This window comes from Diuraphis noxia, unplaced genomic scaffold (assembly GCF_037042655.1).
Source record: "Diuraphis noxia isolate RWA-SAM2 unplaced genomic scaffold, SU_Dnox_SAM2 contig0004, whole genome shotgun sequence".
NCBI lineage: Eukaryota > Metazoa > Arthropoda > Insecta > Hemiptera > Aphididae > Diuraphis > Diuraphis noxia.
Window position 1 is genome coordinate 14,047,932 of NW_028301714.1, and position 20,530 is coordinate 14,068,461.

A 20,530-nucleotide genomic window follows, 5' to 3' on the forward strand; every position below is an offset into this window, starting at 1 on the left:
AAATTTTGACAAAATACGTAAAAATTACGGCAATGTTCCAGTTATCTTAGATAGAAATTTATAAAAGTTTTTCTTTTGAATTCTAAGATTTGAAAATTTAATACAAGGCTCCTAACATATTTTTACAATAGCAGTTGGAAATTAAAAGAAATACATAATCACAATTTATTTTTATAAGCATTCAAAGTTTGAATTTTGACAACATGTGTAAAAATCACGAAAATCACATTTTCAATCACAAATTATTCTAAACTAGAAATTATTAAAAAAATTTCTTTTTAAATCTAAAATTTGAAAATTTTTAATAATCTATAATATATCCTAGACAGATAAACCGTCTTCGCTCAGAATCGTTTTTCGTGTACAATGATATAATATCATTGGATTCAAATTTAATTCCATCCATTACAGTAACCCACTTGTAACCAACTGCACAGCAGAGCGACATCCACGACTTACCCGCCTTTTTTGATTTAAACTTAAAAAAAAAAAAGATGAAATCGTATTAGAAAAAATGATTTGAAAAATATTTACATATTTTGCCCTGATTAATTTATTCCAATTATTTATTATTTTATTATATATAAAACCTATGGTTCCGATTGAATACTGTCATCTCGCTCGCTTCGATTTAGAAAATGATTTAAGAATTATATGACAAATTCATATCAATAAACTATAGTAAATCAATTTAAATTCAAAAGAATCTGTAGTTAATGGGTATCATTGGAAACGATAAAATGTTTGCACATAGACTATAATATATATATATATGTGTGTGTGTGTGTGTATATTATAATTACACGGTAGATAAAATTATCTGAAGGTACTCCCTTTAAATAAATACATTTTTGCTAAACGATCTCTTAAAAACTCACTTCTTTTATTGATCAAACATATTTGTTTCAAATTCACAAATACAATCGTCTCAATTTATGATTTATTTAAAAATGTAGCCCGGGGCTTTACATATGATCGGTACCTACCATTTATCCTTTTTCTCATACTTTTTCTACAGTAATTATTTATTATTAAATATATTGCTTATTTTATATAACGCGTGTTGCGTTTATTAAGAACATCAAATTTTGTCGTATTGTGTGACCTCAAGCAAAACACATATTAATTACTACTAAAAGAGAATAAAAAAATAATGTAAAAACTAAACTTTTTACATTATGAATTATTCACTCTTAAAAATATCAAACGTATTGATTTTTAAACAAAATGAATAAATAATTTAATATATCAATCTTATTTCATTATTATAAATTATCATTATTCCTAACGCAGTTTGAGATGATAAATAAACTTTGTACGAAATATAACCAATAATAATATTTTGAGCATTATATATTTACTCTCACAGTATAACAATTCTATATTTTATGAATTAAAATAAATTCTAAAAGTAAAACTAATATTTTCTTTACCGTAGTAAATAATCTAAAAATGTAAATAAAGTTTGTATTTTTATACTTGTTGGTCACAGCTGTTGATATCACAATAATTCAGAAAATGCGATATTTTTGGTAATAGACATTTAAATTTCAAACGTTTGAAGATTATGCATGAGTTATTGTATAACTATATTATTACTTTAATATTACCATCATTATTATTAGGAGAAGCATATAATAATTATAGACAGCCACCGTACACATTTCTTTGACAAACCAATTTTCTTATATTCGCTCGAAAAATGATGATGTTAGAATGTAATGTATACAATAATAAATACAAATATACTTCTAAAGTGATAAATGAATCAAAGCAAACCGGATTTTTGTTATGTAATATTATATTAGTAAGTATATTTTTTGCTCGTATCACATAATTCATAAAACTGAATATATAGTTTTGAAAAACTTATCGTTAATAGCTTGAAGACCATTAAATTAAACTCTATTTGGATTACTTATTTGAATTAATCAATACTCCAATATTTATATAGGTATTTATAAAATCAATACTGACCTACCAGTAATTGTACTTATAAGTTGAAGATACTAATAAACAAAATATAAGTATAATGACACAACTAGGAAAAAAAGTATTTCATCGATAAAGTGGATCCTCAGAACGGGTTGATTAATTCACTGATTGATTATACCTTCAGAAAATGTTTAAACATATTTTAGAATCAGAAAATGCCAGATAATAACGAATTTTAATTTGTAAAATAGGTACATTTAATTGTTTTTTAAAAGTTGAGTTGTTGATTCCATATATTATGGCTTAATGTAAAATTGTAAACCGTTTGGTACAAAATATTATTACTTACTCGTACCGAATATTTTAATGTTTTCAACTAGTTTATGTATTTTTATTATTCTCTGTTGTCTTTTTTAAATCATAATATTTTAATTTGTTTTAAAGAATCTCAATTTTTCGTTTAATTATAAAGTTTTAAATAATGTGAAGAAAATTTAATTATAATTAATATTCTCATATTAATATATATATATATATATATTATATATAATGTTTTGTTTTAGTTGATGATAGACAAATCTAATAAGAATAAATTTAAAAAAATTATTCTAACTATAATTATACAAAATACCATAGGTAATACCCATACATGAGGAAATCACAACTACCGATCAAAATTTTATCCAACAGGCTTTGTACGATTTTTTTTTTTTTTAAACGAGCCTCATCAACAAAGATTATTGGCCTTTAACATTAATATTTTTTTCACAAGAATGAATCATTAACAATAATATATACAAAACAAACGCAATAATATGAACAAAAAGGATTGAGATATATCTAGGTTAAATAATTTGATATAGTTTAGTTTGTTTTAAATAACTGATTTTGCAGAGAATGATGATCTGTGCATTAGTTTTGAGACGGTGTATCTGATTGTGGATTTTTCTAGATATGCTGTTGGGTTGGTGCGTAGATTTAGAATACCGGTTAATGTGCTGAGAGAGTCACTAAAGATTATGGCTTTGTTTATTCTATTTTCATATATAATGTCGAGAGCTTGAGAGTTCGCAGTGGCTTCGGCTGTAAAGACTGAGCAGAAATCTGGTAGCTTGAACATTTGTTTTATTTCGTTGTATACCACTGCGGCTCCCACACCCAAGTTTGTTTTAGAGCCGTCAGTGAAAAACATAGTACCTATACTCTTGGTGGTTGTCCGAGAATGAGTAAAATTCTTTCCTGTATACACTGGGAAAAGTATCCGCTTTGGATTTGTACGATTTAATTTTTAAGTACAAAATATTCTAAAGTTTTTTATATTCCCAATATTTTGATTTTATAAATTTAAAAATGATATTGTATAATAGCTGATTTGAGATTAAAATCACACAAGGAACAAATATACAATGTACTATAAGCAATTGGTAAATTTTATATCCTCATAATAAATTGTGTTACCTAGTGGGTTTCAATAAGTTTTTGACATAATTTAATTAATTAATTTTAGATGTACGCACCATATATTATTTATTATTTCATTACGCTATGATTATTTTAATTTATTAATAGGAATATATTTTATTAGACTATATATATAAATTGAATGCATTTTTTTATCATTAATTTGAAGTGAATGTATTAAAATTAACAACATTTCCTTGGTATATGAATATTATATTATTGTAATTAACTTACGCTTAACAACTTCATGATGTTTTAAATTTTTTTATTATATCAATAAGTTCAATGACCTTGTATGTCAGAAACACTTTAAAATAAAAAAAAATAAAAAAAATAAAAATGAATATTATATTAACCTTGGCATAAATTTTAATGCTACAAATTAATGACACCCAATCTTTAAAATTTAAATTAATTTTTATCCGAGAGATATAATCTTAAACTCCCAACATGATAATATTCCCCTTCATGCATTGGGATACCGTTAACTTTTATGGTTATGTAGAGTTGTTTTCATACTTGAAATTTTATAACGTTTGAATTTTCGTTGATAATCATAGCATAAGTCATTAAAGTGTGTAATGAAATTACTAAACTTCACCGATGTTATTAAGTAAGTAAGTAACTTCCTTTGGTGTAAAATAATTTAAGTACCACTTTCGCGTTTTGTACTGGTTCCTTGAAATTAGTTATACAATTTATATTTTGATTTTATAAATTAATTAATTATACAGAACTATAACTATATTTTTCTAATTATTTTTTTTATTCCCAAAATACTTGTTGAATAATGTTAGTGTAGGTACTCATTTTAATTTTGATAGGTTTTCAAAAGTAACATTGTATTTGGTCTATAGAGAATAGACTTTTTTAAATAACATTATACAAACTGTATTTTCCTTGCATAAAAATAAATAAATCATCTAAATGTTAAGTAAATTTGTATCAATACTCATTTCAGTTTTATTTGTATAATTAGGTAGTAAAATTAAACTTTTAAACATTAAAAATGTAATTTAATAAATTCAACCTAGTGAAGGTTTTTTTCAAATTTTTCAAATTTTTCAAATTTTTCAAATTTCACAAATTATTTATTTTATTACTTACTTACGAAATGATAAAATGTAAGTAAGTATTGTATACTGCAGTACTGAATGCAGTTTAAAATGCATTGATACTTTTGTGATAAAAAGTGTTATATTTAAATAAAATATAGTTACCGTTGATTAAATTGTGTAGGTAGATGTGTGATTATAATTAAAATTTTATCAGCAGACTTTTGTTCTCGGTAAATGATATATGTATAAATGGAAATACAGTAGTAGATGTTTATTTATCTTGCAAAAACACTATTAGGTATTCTTTTTGTAAAATAAATGTACGACACAATTTATATAACTACCTAGGTATCTGTAGTTAAGAATTTCTTCATCTTAGTATTGTATACAACCCTCGGTGAAAACTCTAAATAATACAATACAATATTATCAAGTACCATAATATATACGTGTAGACTAATAATATATATAATGTTATAATTTAAATATATGTGTGTGTGTGTGTGTGGTAGAATAAAGTTTGCCTAAATAAAACCCTCTGAAAACTCCGTCGTTGGATTTTAAATGAATAATTGTTTCGAAATCCTAGCAGTTCACTTCTATAACTCCCTACTCAATCATTCCATTATGATGCTGGGTAATTTCGCGGTAGCTATAGTAACGGTAGTCCTAAAACATCATTATAACTAAAATCTATTAAACCTTTAACCCCGATAAAAATATATTATACAAATTAATATGTCTTTAAAGTGCCATCAACGACCCGATTATATTCGTTAAATCAAATTACGCATCAGAAATAGCTATTATAAAAGGGGCTCGATCATTAATCATCGTGTGAAATGTATACACCTATATATATATATATATGTGTGTGTGTGTGTATACTTTGCTGCGAATATTTAAAACAAATATAACGGTAACCGTTGAACGATGAACACAAATATTAAACGAATTGAAGTTCAACATTGAAGTTCGGTGCTTTTCAATAGTGTAAAATAGTAAGATCAAAAATACAATCCAAACGAGCTAATAGTTTCGAATCAATTTTTTAAATTAATTGTTTTAGTTTTTACTTCTTATCTGAATCCAATTTACTCTCTATAATTTAACATTTAATTGTAACAAAGTGTCCATTCGTAGTTTATACATAATTTCCTGATTTGTATATATTTATTAGTTTATTACATATTTAAAATTATTGTATCACATTTTTTACCGTATAAAAAATATTTTATTCTCTATGCACACACTTGTTTATTTATATTTTATACGTGGGTGCTATTTCAGCGGGGGTATAAAAACAAATATTGACTTTGCGAGAAGTATAATAATCATTTTTCTTTCAGTTTTTGTACGTTTCAATAAAACGATTGTTACAATAAGCATAACATTATAAAAAATAAAAGGACGCATAAAATACATAACCTATAAAATATATATTTTTTATTTTTATACTGTTTCACGAATAAATGTAAATTTGAAATCATATTTTAACTTTTGTCGGCTGTCGTATACTTGTACGCGAATATATTATATAAATCGCTCGAAAACTGCTTTCGAATTGTAATTTTAGTGTCTGTCGTTACATTATTGTCGCGTACCAAGGTATTCCATATATAGTTCGCTAAAAAAAAAAATAACAATGCGCGAGTGATGATGTATCGGCCGTTCGACGTTTTCGATACATCATATTTGATATTATGATAGGAGCGTACGTCGTGTGTGAGACATTAAAACATTTGTTTGGTTCGTAAATACGAAAAAAAAAAAAAATTCTGAAAAGTAAAAAATATTCGATGTAAGAACAACGGTGTACGACCCCGTGATGCGTATAACCACGGATTTCTACGATGGTGTTACAACTTTGGTTAGGGTCGACATCAAAGCGGCCGTCGGATGTTCACGACTAATTGAGAGGGGAAATACAAACGAGGAGGACTGAATTCAGAAGAAGAAAATCTCGACGGACGACCCGCGGTGCTCGATTGTCACATCGATCGATTTGTACGCAGAATTCAATGAAAATATTGCGGCTGGGAAAAATCCGACGGTCGTTCTATAACTTCTGCAGGTGTTCATAATGTATATGACATACCCTACCTTGGTGAGGAGGTAGGTTTTTGAGTGCTACTTAAGCGCCAACGGGTTCAGAATCAGTCCCACCCCACTCACCCCTTCGAAAGTACGAAATACTTTACGGTAGCTATATCACGTTCAAAAACGGTTGTCCCGCAAATGCGGGGCTTTTATTTTTATCCAACCTGTAATGGTATATAGTTTATAATGTTTCTTCCTAATAGTATACGTGGCTACAAATCAATATAATTACAATTTGAAAATAAAATTTTAACGAATTTAAAAAGAGTGCGCTGACTCGAATGCATTAGAAATGTGTTCGTCCTCCTACGTGAATTTTACCGACGTACAAAAAACTTTTAATCGCAATAAATTTTCTCGTTTAGTTTATCGTAATATTATACTCACATATATCGCAATTTCGTTATTTTTACATTTAATAAAATTATCGATTAAAAATGTCGTCGGTACCCGTTCAATAGTTCAGTCTCCGTTGTAAATTTTCTCTCGCGTGGCACTCGGTTAATTATACCTTATATTTTCTATCATATTCTTAAGCTCTGGGGCTGCTGTTATTTAGGGTTTCCCGGAAATATGGAAATATGCCACGGGCATTCGTATCGCAATGTTGCAATCCGCGATAGTGACTTTTAGCAATACCGGAAATTTGACTTTTCAGTTTTTACCTTTTTCAAATCTCAATTTCAGTTAAATTATTCCGAGCACGTGGCTTGTCGTCGACTCTTCGTCAAGTTCGCGAGAAACTCGTGATTTCTGCTTCAATATATTATTACGGTGCAGAACGATGTATGTAATGTATGTGATTGCAGTATAATAATATGACACTAGCGTTATTATAATATTTTTGTATTCTCTTGATATTTATCACCGACAATAATATGTTTTGTGATTTAATAACAAGATTTTATACTCTCGTTGCTTACTGGACGAGAACACAAGTCATATTCTTCGATCCCAACCAAGTGCGTAACAATTCGGAGAATAAAGTGTTTCGTCCACATTCCACATGGGTCTTAAAAACTCGTAATGTTAAGAGGACGTGATACCCGTCTTACAAGAGCGTAGTGATGTGAGTCTTGTAAATTTACCATGTAAAATTTTACCGGTAAAGTAAATTTACAAAAAAAAATTTACAATTTACAATTTTTTTACTGCTCAAACAGTTGAGTGACCACTTTATTTGTATGTTTTTGTATTTTTTATCAAGATATTAGGATTATAATCTAATCTATTAATAATATAATTAGAAGTAAATTATTAATTTAACAAAAGCTGCTGTTTTCTTTGTAGTTTGTACTATAAGATGTTTTTTTAATTTTTTTTTTTAAACAGATCAAAATTATTTTTATTTTATCTTTATCTTGCCTTCTTTAAATAATATTTTGAAAAAATTCAACAGGTACACTATAAATTGAATTTTAATAAAAATTTACCCATTTTACTGTAAATTTGGTAAATTACAAAAAACATTTTTTACGTAAAATCCATATCTCTACAAGAGCGTAACATTGCAAAAACTGTTTAGCGCGAGATAGAACCATTCAGTCTATACACTTATTAGAAACACCAAAAGTTAACACTTTATAGAAGATAATATTTTCTGTGTCGTAGCGTCTTTTTTTTTATATCTTCAATGAGAAAACAGTTATAATACTTTTAAAAATCCGATATTTTTATGTTTTTCAAACTTCAATAACTTTTGATATATCGGTATTATCGAAAAAATAAAAACGCCGTGACACAGTTAAAGTTCTCCTTTTTTCATGGTGAAAATTTGGTTTTTTAGTTATAACTGTAGACTTCTCGGTTCTTACCCGCGCGAAACAGTTTTGCTATGTTACGCACTTCAGCACTTGTAAAACGGAGACAACACATGCAGGTATTACGTACTCATAACTGATTTTAGAGTATCAAAATATCAAATATTGATTGTCGTGCACCTAAACACGCCTACCTATAGCCTATTATATAAAGATACCCACAACGACGATGTTGATTGAGCATAATTATTTGGTTATTAACGAGCGTAGTCATGATTTTTCTATAGAACGTGATTGACTATACACGCTGGTTACTAATTGACAATATAAAAGCACAATGTATGCGATCCGTTTAACATGAAACACAAAACGCGTTGTCATCATTCATCACCATCGATGTATAGAAGCTACGATAACGTTGTATTTGACTAACTATTACAAATGTATTTGATTTCAAGATTGTATTTATACTACGAACAAACAAATTTAAATGAAATAATACATAATACAATGAACGAGATGTTATATATATACTGTTCCTGATTGTTTGCAGTCTTACGCGCACTATAATGTTTAAATAATAACATTTGAAAGTGTGCAATAATTTAATAAACGCATTTGTATGAGGTATTGATTGTAGAAAAAACCATGTAAATTATAAAGGGAACACGAATATAGCAGTACATAAACAAGATGCTTATCCGTGTTTTTTCTCATATAATTTAAAAATTTAAAACTGCCAATTAAAAGCAAAAGTCTTAGTTTTTCAAAAAAAAAATCAAATTCTAATCTTTTATTTTCATAGAAATACCAGAACACTATACTGTGATCGTAAATTTTAAGTTTTAAATTTAAAAAAATGTAATACTTTTGTAAAAAAGTTTATTTATTAAGTTATATCATATCGGAGATAGATTCGGCGAAAGGCACAATAATACAATATAATATGTTTATGCGTATTGAACATTATTGCCTATTGGTATACATTACATATTATACAATAATATTTCGATTAAAGTGAACAGAGCTAACAGAGTCCCTAATTTTTTATCGCGACAACAATTTATATTTTAGATCACATATGAGTGTCATCTGCAGAGGATTATTATCATTCGTCGATTCAATTTCTTTCATCTAATTTATTGTTAAACACCTTACTATTAAGTCATTTGCTCTATCTCTCAAACGTGACAATTATTGATACAAAATATTAATATGCGATTCTTCTTTCACGATATGTCTATTACTTGTGTGATAAATTTTTACCGATTTTTTAAAATACAATAAATTGTTTGGATTGCAAATTTTTATTTTTATCTCCATAAATGTTATAGTATTGTAACAAAATATCTTTTGTAAATTGGGAATGGATTCAATTTTTTTTTTAGTAACTCCATAGTGTTACCTTTTATACATTTCAGAAAAATCGTAAATTAAATCGTTGTGCTGTGTAATGTTATAAAGCAGGATATAATTTATTTCATTGTTTTAAATTTTCTTTCTATTCTATAATAGAAACAAATACCAATCCAACTCATATCGACATAACTAATTAATATAGTCATATTATTACTGGTAAGTTTACAATGTGGTAACAAATGACCACTGATGATGTGATGTAATTTTCTCGCAAAATCCTTCTCGCGCCGTCATCATCGTCACTGAGCTGATGTAATCAAAATCAATACTATGAATTTGCCTGATGTTATGTAAAATTAATAAGTTTATATAACAATATTTTTTCACTTTTTATTTAGTTTTAAATAATAACAAATTTTTTTTAATCCCGCTCGTCATTTTTATACAATATTATAGTGCATTAATACTACAATTAATTACAATTTACCTACAATTAGGTATTTAGGTCATTAAAATATTATCAATTTCTGGTTGCATAAGCAACCAACAAATTTATTGAATTAATAGTGAGTTAATTATCCCTTAAACATAATTTAATGAACCATTAATAAATCATATTTTTTTGCGACTCAGAATCTATTTTAAATTTAACAAAAATAAATATTGCTTTAATTATTGATCGTATTAATTTATAAGCTATACAATTTTTTTTTGCTAAAATAAAGCAGGATTCACAGCTACTTGGTGAGTCGTGTCGTGTCGATCAAATCGTATTGAAATTGGACATTACTTTATTGGTATCATGTAATAACTATAAGAAGCAACCGAGTATACTAATAAATAATAATTGATTATAAAAATTATAAAAATTATCAATATTTTTTTTTATCAACACATAAAACCTTTTATAGTTAAGTAATAAGTATTATGTATAGCTTATTAGCGATAAAAAAAAACTTAAATCTAACTTTAGGCTTGTTAATGATAAAAGATTCAATACAGGTATAGATATTTAGCTATTTAAGTTTTTAAGTGTCGGATATTATTTTTAATCTCAATAAGTATAATCGTGAGTTTCGTAGAATTTATATTAAACATTTTTATCTGCATCTTATGCACAATTTCACACTGTGAAATGTAAATAAAACAGAAGCTGAAATGATCAATCTTTTGTCATGTATTATAAATGTTCGAGATTTAGATAAGTTCTAACACGCGATACTTATTGAGGAGTAAAATTAAAATCCTATACCATTCTAAAATCATGGTAATTGTTCTCTTTGTCCAAAACTTAAAAAAATACAATTTCTCATCGCTTTATAAATAAAAATGAACATATTTTTTGCTTTACACAGAATATAAAACATTAAAAATTACGTATTATTTAATATAAACAATGAATAAGAGATAAACATTCATTTTTCAAATGAAAATCTCTTTTTCACTGTAAACATGTATTAATAGATTATTTTTCAAAATGTTGATGCAACTAAATTTAAATTATAGAATGAGTAATTTTTTAGTTATTGAACTTATTATGTATTAAGGACTACTATTTTATTATAACCCTAAATAATAAATTATCATACAATGGGAGTTAAATTTAGTCCAGCACTTCCACAATGAACACAAATTATACAAAATATTAATAGATTAATATAAATTATTTTCAAAACATCATAACTCATAATATTATCCTTAGTTAATACAATTTAATACTTCAGAAAAGCTACCCTTTCAAATTTTGATCTAGTACACATTTTAAAATATGGTAATTAAGGAGTCATACCTCGAGTTCCTAAGATAAAATTTTTGAATGTCTGCATAACTAGCCAGCTAAAAAAAAAAACCAATGGAGGTAGGTATGCTATTTTATATCCTTACGGTTATAATAGAATATCAGATCATTCCGTTTAATTTTATATTTTATCGATTATAATAGTTCGTTGGCAAACTAATTTTTTTCTCTTTGCGTTTGAAATTTCGCACCACGATTTACAATAATATGCGCCGCGAAAATCGCTTATATAGGTATAATTAGATAGGTAGGAATAAGGTGTATATTCAGCATTTCAACAGCAGTGAGAGGTTATAGTTTTATTACGTTTTTATATTTGATTACGCCCTACAACGAAAAATATGATAGATAGGTATTATATTATTATCCGACTTAACATCGGTGTCTCCCATAAAAATCCGGATTAAATTGTAGCGTTTCTATAATAAAAAAACAAATAGCGAATTGATAATAATACATTTTGTCGGTTCTTCGTTTGTTTTTTCGTGCTCTGTCATACTATGAGAATTATTTAAAAAAAATGTATATGTGTAGAGTATAAAAAAATTCAGTCAACTTTTTGAAAGTTTAATTTAATATGACTTTTTTTCGATTCAAAAACAATAAAAACTTTTTACGATGTAGGTAATGATTATATAGGGATATTTTTCATCAAACATTTAATTAAACATTTTATCTGTTTTTTGAAATATGTATATCATGTCTAAACCTCTAAATTATTTCATTTTTTATCGTGTTTTTTTATCGAACGTTATATTACAATTTATAACCGTTTTGTTTACCTTTTTTATATAATATAAAAATGTATTACTTATTTATAATTTGAAACTGTGTATAATACGGTATACAAACATTACAAACTATCCGTGTTCATTTTACGTTAAGTGTGTATACTTAACACTAGTTAACATTTCAATTTAATGTTAATATTGTACAAAATATTTAGTGCCATCCAAAATAATGATTGATAACTTTGTGAACAAACATTATAATATGATGTTGGTATATATAGGGGTATTTATAAATTTATTTAGGTACGATACAAATTCTAATAACGCCCATTATATTTGAAAAGTATTATTCCTAGGTCTTAGTTGTGTGTATATTAAAAATTCAAACACTTCTACGTATTGTTTTAAAAACAAATATAAGTTTGCGATACACGAACAGTACACAAATACGAAATTATATTTGATGATGTATACAATAAGTACATTAAGATTTGTCATAAACTTTTAGTATAGTTTTGTTAAGTTAACTATATATACAAATATACAATCTTGCGTTCGTTAGCACATATATTTTATCGCATATATGGTGGTTAATGCAGTATATATATATATATAACTGTAGTCTTTGCATTGTTACCTAAACTCGATATTCATCATTTATGTATTTCATATTGTGTATAGAACTAATATTTATGAAGCTTATATACATAACATCAGTTTTAATTGATATCCACGTGTTTGACACAGTGACATAATATCTAGTATTAAAATGATGTGCGATGAAATCCTTGTGTCCATATATTTTGAAGAATTCAATTGATTGTAAATTATAATAAACCTAAATTATTATATAAACGCGCAGATGCGGTTATAATAGTTCTATAATATTAGTATTGTATCATTAAAAATAAAAAATAAAAAACTCTTTAAAATATGTATAGTGTATTATTAATAAAAACATTTCAAATTATAATGTCCTATATAATATTTATATTCTGCTGTCCTTAATATTCATCAAACTTGAAATTTATTGTATACCTACGTTGTATTGAATAATGCACATAGGTATGTAATTACGTCTCGCCACTAAATTATTATCGTATTTGGCTGTTTCGTATCATCGTAATAAACATTTCGATACTTAAAAAATGTATGGCCATTCGCGCCTAAACACCTCACCAACACTGCGATTTCTATGTCAAGACAATATTATAATGTTGTATAAACGTCGGTTACATCTATATGGTGTGTTTGTTTGGACGTTTGAAATTCGATTCAAATATAAAACATAATATATAATAATATTATGTCAGGGCGTTCATAAAATACCTATAATTACATTTTACTATTTTACTCATGAAGTGTCGTGTATAGTTATTTCATTATTAGTTATTGTTACACCCGAATTCCGAACCCGGAACCTTTTGCGTTACTAAACGCTAAATAATTTATTGCTCATATATACATAAACATCATTGATTATTAATAATACTTGGCATTTGCGTAAACGTTCTTATTGTAACATATGTATAATAATATGCTGACAAATAATTTAATAATAAGTGTCGGTCGACTGTGAAAATGTATTTTTAACCATACATTATGATTAAATTATATTCATTTCCTATGAATAAATGAACGATATTACTCAATTTTACATTATGAGGACGCCATGTGCTGTCTCCGTCTTCCCAACGCATAACGCAACAAATTGTACGTTCTGAATAATTAATTTGACTTTGTTATGTTTAATTTTCGAGTGAATTGTGATCTATGTATTATCAAATTCAGAATTAAGATTCTTAATTTAAGAATATCATCTAGTCGAAGACTTAGGTGTTTTTTTTATGTTTCAATTTTAAAGCGAGTTATGAGCATTTTAAAATGTACAAGCAATTTACTGTTTTTAAATACTCATTACTTGCTTTAAATTTAAAGTATAAAAAACCTATGTCGTCGACAGTATTATTACTTTTAAATTTGGTACAGGTCAATTAACTCTAAAATTAAACATAAAGAGTTAAATGAATTATTCAGAACGTATAATTTGTTATGCTAAGACGGAGGTAACGCATTTGGGTATGGCGTCTAATTAACGTTATACATTTCAATTGATTTATTTATTTATTTATTTTTTTTTTATTAGAAATAAGCCTCGGCTGCGGAGGCCATTGGCTGACATAGTTTACATTGTTAATGATAATTGTTGTATACACTAATTGATTTATTATTGTCTATATCAATTTGCAACAGTTTTTGAGTAATTTAGAATTTTCGATAAACTACAACAAAAACAAAAGGGATTTATAAACACTAAAGCGAATGCAGATATAATGGTGTAAAATGATTTAAAACTTTTCTATTAGCAAAGATGTGCTTATATGAAAGTTTAAATTGATTTTAGTTGACCGTTTCACGTAATAATAATTAAAATAAACCACTACACTAAATAAACTTTATAGTATTAGTTATGGATGATTATAATTTGAGCAGTTGGAGAGAATAATATTATGCAATGCTTGATAGAAATATTTATTAATTAATAAAAGCACGATTGACAGACTACTTTTCCATTGCCGGGGGGAAGCAATGCTAACAGCAGTCCCGTTCTTGGTTCTTGATAACACGAAAAAAAAACCAAAAAAAAGACTACTTTTCCATACGCATATTACATTATAGTCACTGTTACTCACTATATTGCAACACTTGCATACCTATGTCACCGATGTGTAAACACAATAAACTGTTATTGTATTATCTGTCATAAACTATATTATTCTAACAATCTAATCTCAATATTAAAAAAAAAACGTATCGACAAATCATCGCGTGGACTGTACACTGAGTAAATAATATTAATTATCGAATATAAATTAATACCGTCAGAAAAAATAACGTGTAAATCATCAATACAAAATAATGATAATAATAATAATATTATTACGACAATAATGTACTCTAAGTAGGTTAATATTATAATAATAATAATAATATTATTATTATCGTACAAACCCGTATTCCCGCACTTGCCGATATGTATACGTTCGCCGTGTTAATTGCCCCAAATAAACCGAGTGGCACTAATAGAATATAATATAGTTTCGGGGAGTCTGAATTAATAAATCAACGCGGTTCGTGATCCCGGGGTTTTCAAAATAATTTGAACATTGAACCGCATATTTTATTTCAATCATCGCGCCGGTACCGGTATAATGATAATATATATTCGAAAGCGTTTTTACCCAACATTGACTTATGCTATCAAAATATTATAAGAAGATATCGGTAGGATGCAATGGGTATTGTAGTAACCCACAAATCTCCCTCTCCATTTATGGGGCCGTTATGCGCGTTATATTACATTATTATATATTATGTATACCTACCCCTATTATATTATAAGCGAGACAGACAGATACTGTATTTAGCAACGGAATAATAAATATTCTGCTTCGGTCACGGTAAACCGAGTTGGTATGGCTATCGTACACGTGGACACACAAATCCAATGGAAATTATCAGACAAATTCTCTATTTACTCTGCTGAAGCACTGGCCATCCTCAAAGCCATCGAGTTTGCAACATACAAAGTCGAACCTAACCAGACCATTATCCTTAGTGACTCCCTTTCTACCCTCGTGAACATCCAGAACCGGTGGAAACCAACTGACTTAGAAGGAAAAATCCAAAACGCACACACCACTGCCATCCTCGACGGTAAATTTATATCCTACATGTGGATTCCCGGCCACTGTAATATAGAAGGCAACGAACTCGCTGACAAGGCAGCCAAACTCGCTCACCTAGCCAATAATTCTCTTACGTCCCTGGAATTTACATACCAGGACGTTAAGAGAATTATTGCTAAAGACGCACACGACCAATGGGCAGAACAGACAACCAAGTTACACGAAATTAAAAGATCTACATACTCTGGCCGTTTCCGGCAAACATATCCAGGAAACAGGAGACAGCCATTACTCGTCTCAGGATTGGTCATACACACATCACCCACCAACACCTTATGAAGAGATAAGAACCCCCTGACTGTAAATCCCCTCTTATGGTCAAACACATCCTCACGGAATGTTGAAACCACGACGAAGAAAGAAGAGAACTGAACCTCCCAGACCAGCTATCCGAAGCACTCGGCCCCGAGCAGAGCAGCCTTACAAATACCTTAAAATGTTTACACAATACAGGACTACTCGGCAAAATTTAATCCACAATAATACACTGTCTTTTTCTTTTTTTTATGATCTGTATGTATCATTATAGACAATGTAATTATGTAAAATAATGTATATTACTATGATAGCTAGACCTGATGTCTGTCTATTACCTCTACGACGGCGTTTTTCATGAAATAATTTCTAATACACGTACGTGCATTGTTTCGCTCAATTTACCTCACTTTTATACGTACACTCATTTTATATACCTATAGTTTATTACCTGGGTTCGCGTGTTTTTTCGAAATTACGGTCGTGCCAACCAGCACCCCAACCCCAAACTACCCCCTCCACCACCATTACACTCACACAAACTCAACCAGCCAGTGTACAGGATGAACTCTTAAGGATGAACGATCGAACGCGTACCCCCTGCACTCGCTTGCAGCAGATGCACCACGACGATACACATTCGGGTGCACTCGCACACACGTGCATCAGACGATATAATTAATCGTCATCGTTTGAAGTGCGACGCGCATACTTACCGAAAAAACAATTCCTCAACATTTTCCGAGGCCACTTAAAACTTAAGCCATGTAAATTGGAATCCAGGGCTGTGGTGTAATCGACTATATAGCTATGTCGCGCTCGCCGTTCGGTAGCGCGGTGGCTGCGGCGCTTAACGTTTCGCGTTACGATCGAGCGCGTCCGCCGCGATACCGTTCATCCGGCGGTACTGATGGTCATCTCCCGCGCGCGTTCTCCGCTAACGGTGGTGGCGGTCGGTAACGCGCGCGTGTACCGTTACCGTGGACGTCGTATGTATGACGTCGACTAAAAAACGCGTCGACGGTACACCGACGGGATCGCGTGGCCCGTGGATCAAAGGTCTTTGTCGGCGGTGTGCGCGCCGAAAACGGCAAATGAGGGAAAAGAAAAAATCAATTAACGAATGCGACCTGAGTGTGACGACGGCGGCGGCGGCGGCGGCGGCGACGGTACAACACCATGGGCGGAGGTGGTTCACACACTCGCACTCGTGGGCAGGGGGAGGGCGCGACAAGGCAGCCGGCCAGCCGGACGGACGGACGGAATAGACGGACAGACGCGCGCGCTGGAACGATTTCTATGAAAGTTTTTGGGGGCCGCGTTAGGCGCGCTCACTCGGCCATCGTTCGCTCGGCGACTGAGCTGCTTCTGGGCGCCCACCAGCTAAGCGGCGTTCGGCGACGCCGCCGGGATAATGCGCTCTCGCCGCCCGCCCGCCCGCCCGCCCACATACATGCCCGCCCGCTCGCCGTGGCCCCTTCCAACCGCGAGCGATCGTTGGTGGCGCCGCCCGTGGTGGTCGCGCGCGCACCGCCGAGTGGAAGACGATCGCGCTCGTATACCCGCCGAACGCGTGTGGGTGTCCGCATGTGTGTGAGTGAGCGCGCACGCGGTGTAACGTTGGTGTGGATGTACGGCGTGCGCGTCGGGGGTCTCTCATGCGCTTATCTCTGCTCCGGCTGCGGCGCTTACATATATATATATATATATATATATATAAACGTATAAATACCCCGTACGCGCCTGACCTTAACCCACCCCTATCCACCGCCGTTCGCATTCGCTTTTCCCACCCTACGGCGTGCCGTCTCGCCGCCGTCATCGCGCCTTTCTCGCTCGCTCCATATCGCTCGCTAGCCACCACCGTCGAACACCCTTCTCTCCCCCCGAAACGACGATTCAACTACCCCTCGGAATTGTATATATATATATATATACCTATATATTATGTACTATAATATATTATATATATCGCAGTCTGCCAGCCAGCCACACGTCATAAAGGACATTGGATAGTAATCTTCGTCCCACGCTAAAAATACCCACCCCATCCCTCCGTGCTCTACTCTATATATATATATATATATATATGGCACTGATGTTTCCTCACCTGCGAAAAACCGTGTCCATTCCACCAGATACGCGTATATAATTTATTATATTATAATATATACGACTCCGCTGCCGTCAAGTACCTAACTATACTAAATATATATAATATATAAAATATATATTAATGCGTTCTTTATATTATACGTATCGGGGGTAATTAATTTAATTTTTTTCCACGCCTTTTCTGCTGTTCGCTTTACGTCACGCGTCTCTAATCTCTCGCCTTGGTCCGTATTATGGTATACATATATATTATATATGTATTATATGCATACGGCTTTTGTTTGATATACATTCCCCCGCCCTCTTTTTACCACGGTTTGGAATAGTTCCGGGTTGAACAATATTCTGTTGAGGGTTTTATGCGAGTCTGCGACCTTTGACGCATATACTTAGACGCTACGCCCGCCTACCCATATACCCGCGGCGAGCGGCACTGCACAATACGAAAACAACGCGCCGTATAATGCAATCGATCCTCGGTGGAGGTTTTTGTGTTTTTTCCTTCCTACAATCACTTAGAACTTCTAGTTTCAACCCTTTGTCAATAATCATAATTGATAATATAATATATTATATTGTCATACATAGACTTTATATATATTCGCGTGCGTTTTAATGCAACAATTTGTATTATTTTACGTTCGGAATATTATAGGAACTACATATATATAATGTTTAATATTATAATATTGTATAGTGTATTGTCTATACAATTTTATTAATTGTACTTCAAAAATAAAATCAACTGAAAAACTGGAATTTTGACTTCGCATTTTGAAATTGTTTTTATGTACGACAAAACGCGAGCTATAATTCATACCAAAATGTAATGAGGTATATATATATATATATTCTTTTTCTTGTTTAACTTTTGATCAAATATAGGCTAAAAAAACCTTTGTTGTTGAAGCCTTAATAAACTTAAAAATATAAATATATATTTCGATAAGGTAATAATATGTATAATTAAGTAAATACCTACCGATGAAAATAAAACAAAATATCACTGAAGTTTTGTACAACTTGAGTTTTAATTATACGTAGTAAACTTATAAACCATTTTCAACTACAGATCACGTGTTTTTGATTACCGATACCAAACTATCACAAAAATTAATTAACTTATATACAATAATACAATATTTGTCTAGCTTCAAGAAATAATCAAAATTTGGCTTTGATGGACGAATCGCCTATTACGTATAGTGCTATATTTTGGCCACGCTGATCGAAGTCAATGAACTTTGTTTGTCGACCCTATTCAAAAATTAAAAGGGCTGATGTTGAAAAAAAATCATTTAATTCAACGTCAAAGTTGTGTGCGATTTTGAACCCGGGAGATCTGCTCGGCACACTCTTCCACAATTTTTTTTTTTATTGTTACAGCATCAACATCATGGTTATTAGCTTACAATTAGGTTAATTAATTATCTACATTCTTCCACAAATTATATTATTATATATTTTATTTGTTGGATAAAAAATCAGTGTGATAATTACTGAAAAATAACGAAGTAAAATTAAAATAATAGCATTTATTGTATACTATTTTAAAGTTTAATTGGAGTAAATTTTTATTTTATTTTAATTTATATATTAATAAGTAGTACCTACATATTAGATTTAAAATGCTATTACATACGTATATATTGTGTATACTAATACTATACCTACTACCTAGCTATTATTCTTAACATATAATTATATTTTTAAGTGTTCAATGTGTCTAATTAATTCAAAATACCTATATTTAGTTGGAAGATACTATTTTACAAATTTATATATTTATACAGGTGTCCCGCGAGGATTTATTCATTATTATATCTTCTGAGATAATAAATGTATCATAAATCAGTTTTTTTTTATTAGACTCACATATTATACAAGGGCTACATATATTTTATTTTTTAATTTAATTTTATTTTTTGGTAAAGAAGTTAAAAAACTATTGTTTAATTTTTGATAAAAATAAAGATACCTATTTTATAGAGTTTAATTTAATGACAATTTTGACCTTTTAACATTTTGTTTTCATTAATCACATGGTTTTTTAGTTTATAGATAAAACCATAGATTCTATGATAAAACGGCAAAAATCTGGTTTTTATCCGGGCGGCGAGTTCCCCTCTACGGCTAATGGATATATCCTCACATGCAGGATTAATATATATAATAATACTTATTGACAACTATTTTTTTTCATTTATGA

The 20,530-nt window shown here is 30.1% G+C and overlaps 2 protein-coding genes across 10 annotated transcripts in view; one reads left to right on the forward strand and one right to left on the reverse strand.

Moving 5' to 3' along the window:
• Positions 1-17,576, reverse strand: part of LOC107171704 (regulator of G protein signaling 11) — a 53,781-nt gene extending 36,205 nt beyond the window's left edge. For all 3 annotated transcript variants that reach the window (XM_089225215.1, XM_089225214.1, XM_089225216.1), the window contains exon 1: positions 16,923-17,576. The gene's annotated coding sequence lies outside the window, so the exon portion shown is untranslated. The remainder of the gene's footprint in view (positions 1-16,922) is intronic.
• LOC107173638 (uncharacterized) overlaps positions 1-20,530 on the forward strand; it is a 107,833-nt gene that overhangs the window by 24,724 nt on the left and 62,579 nt on the right. The gene's annotated exons all lie outside the window — the stretch shown is intronic.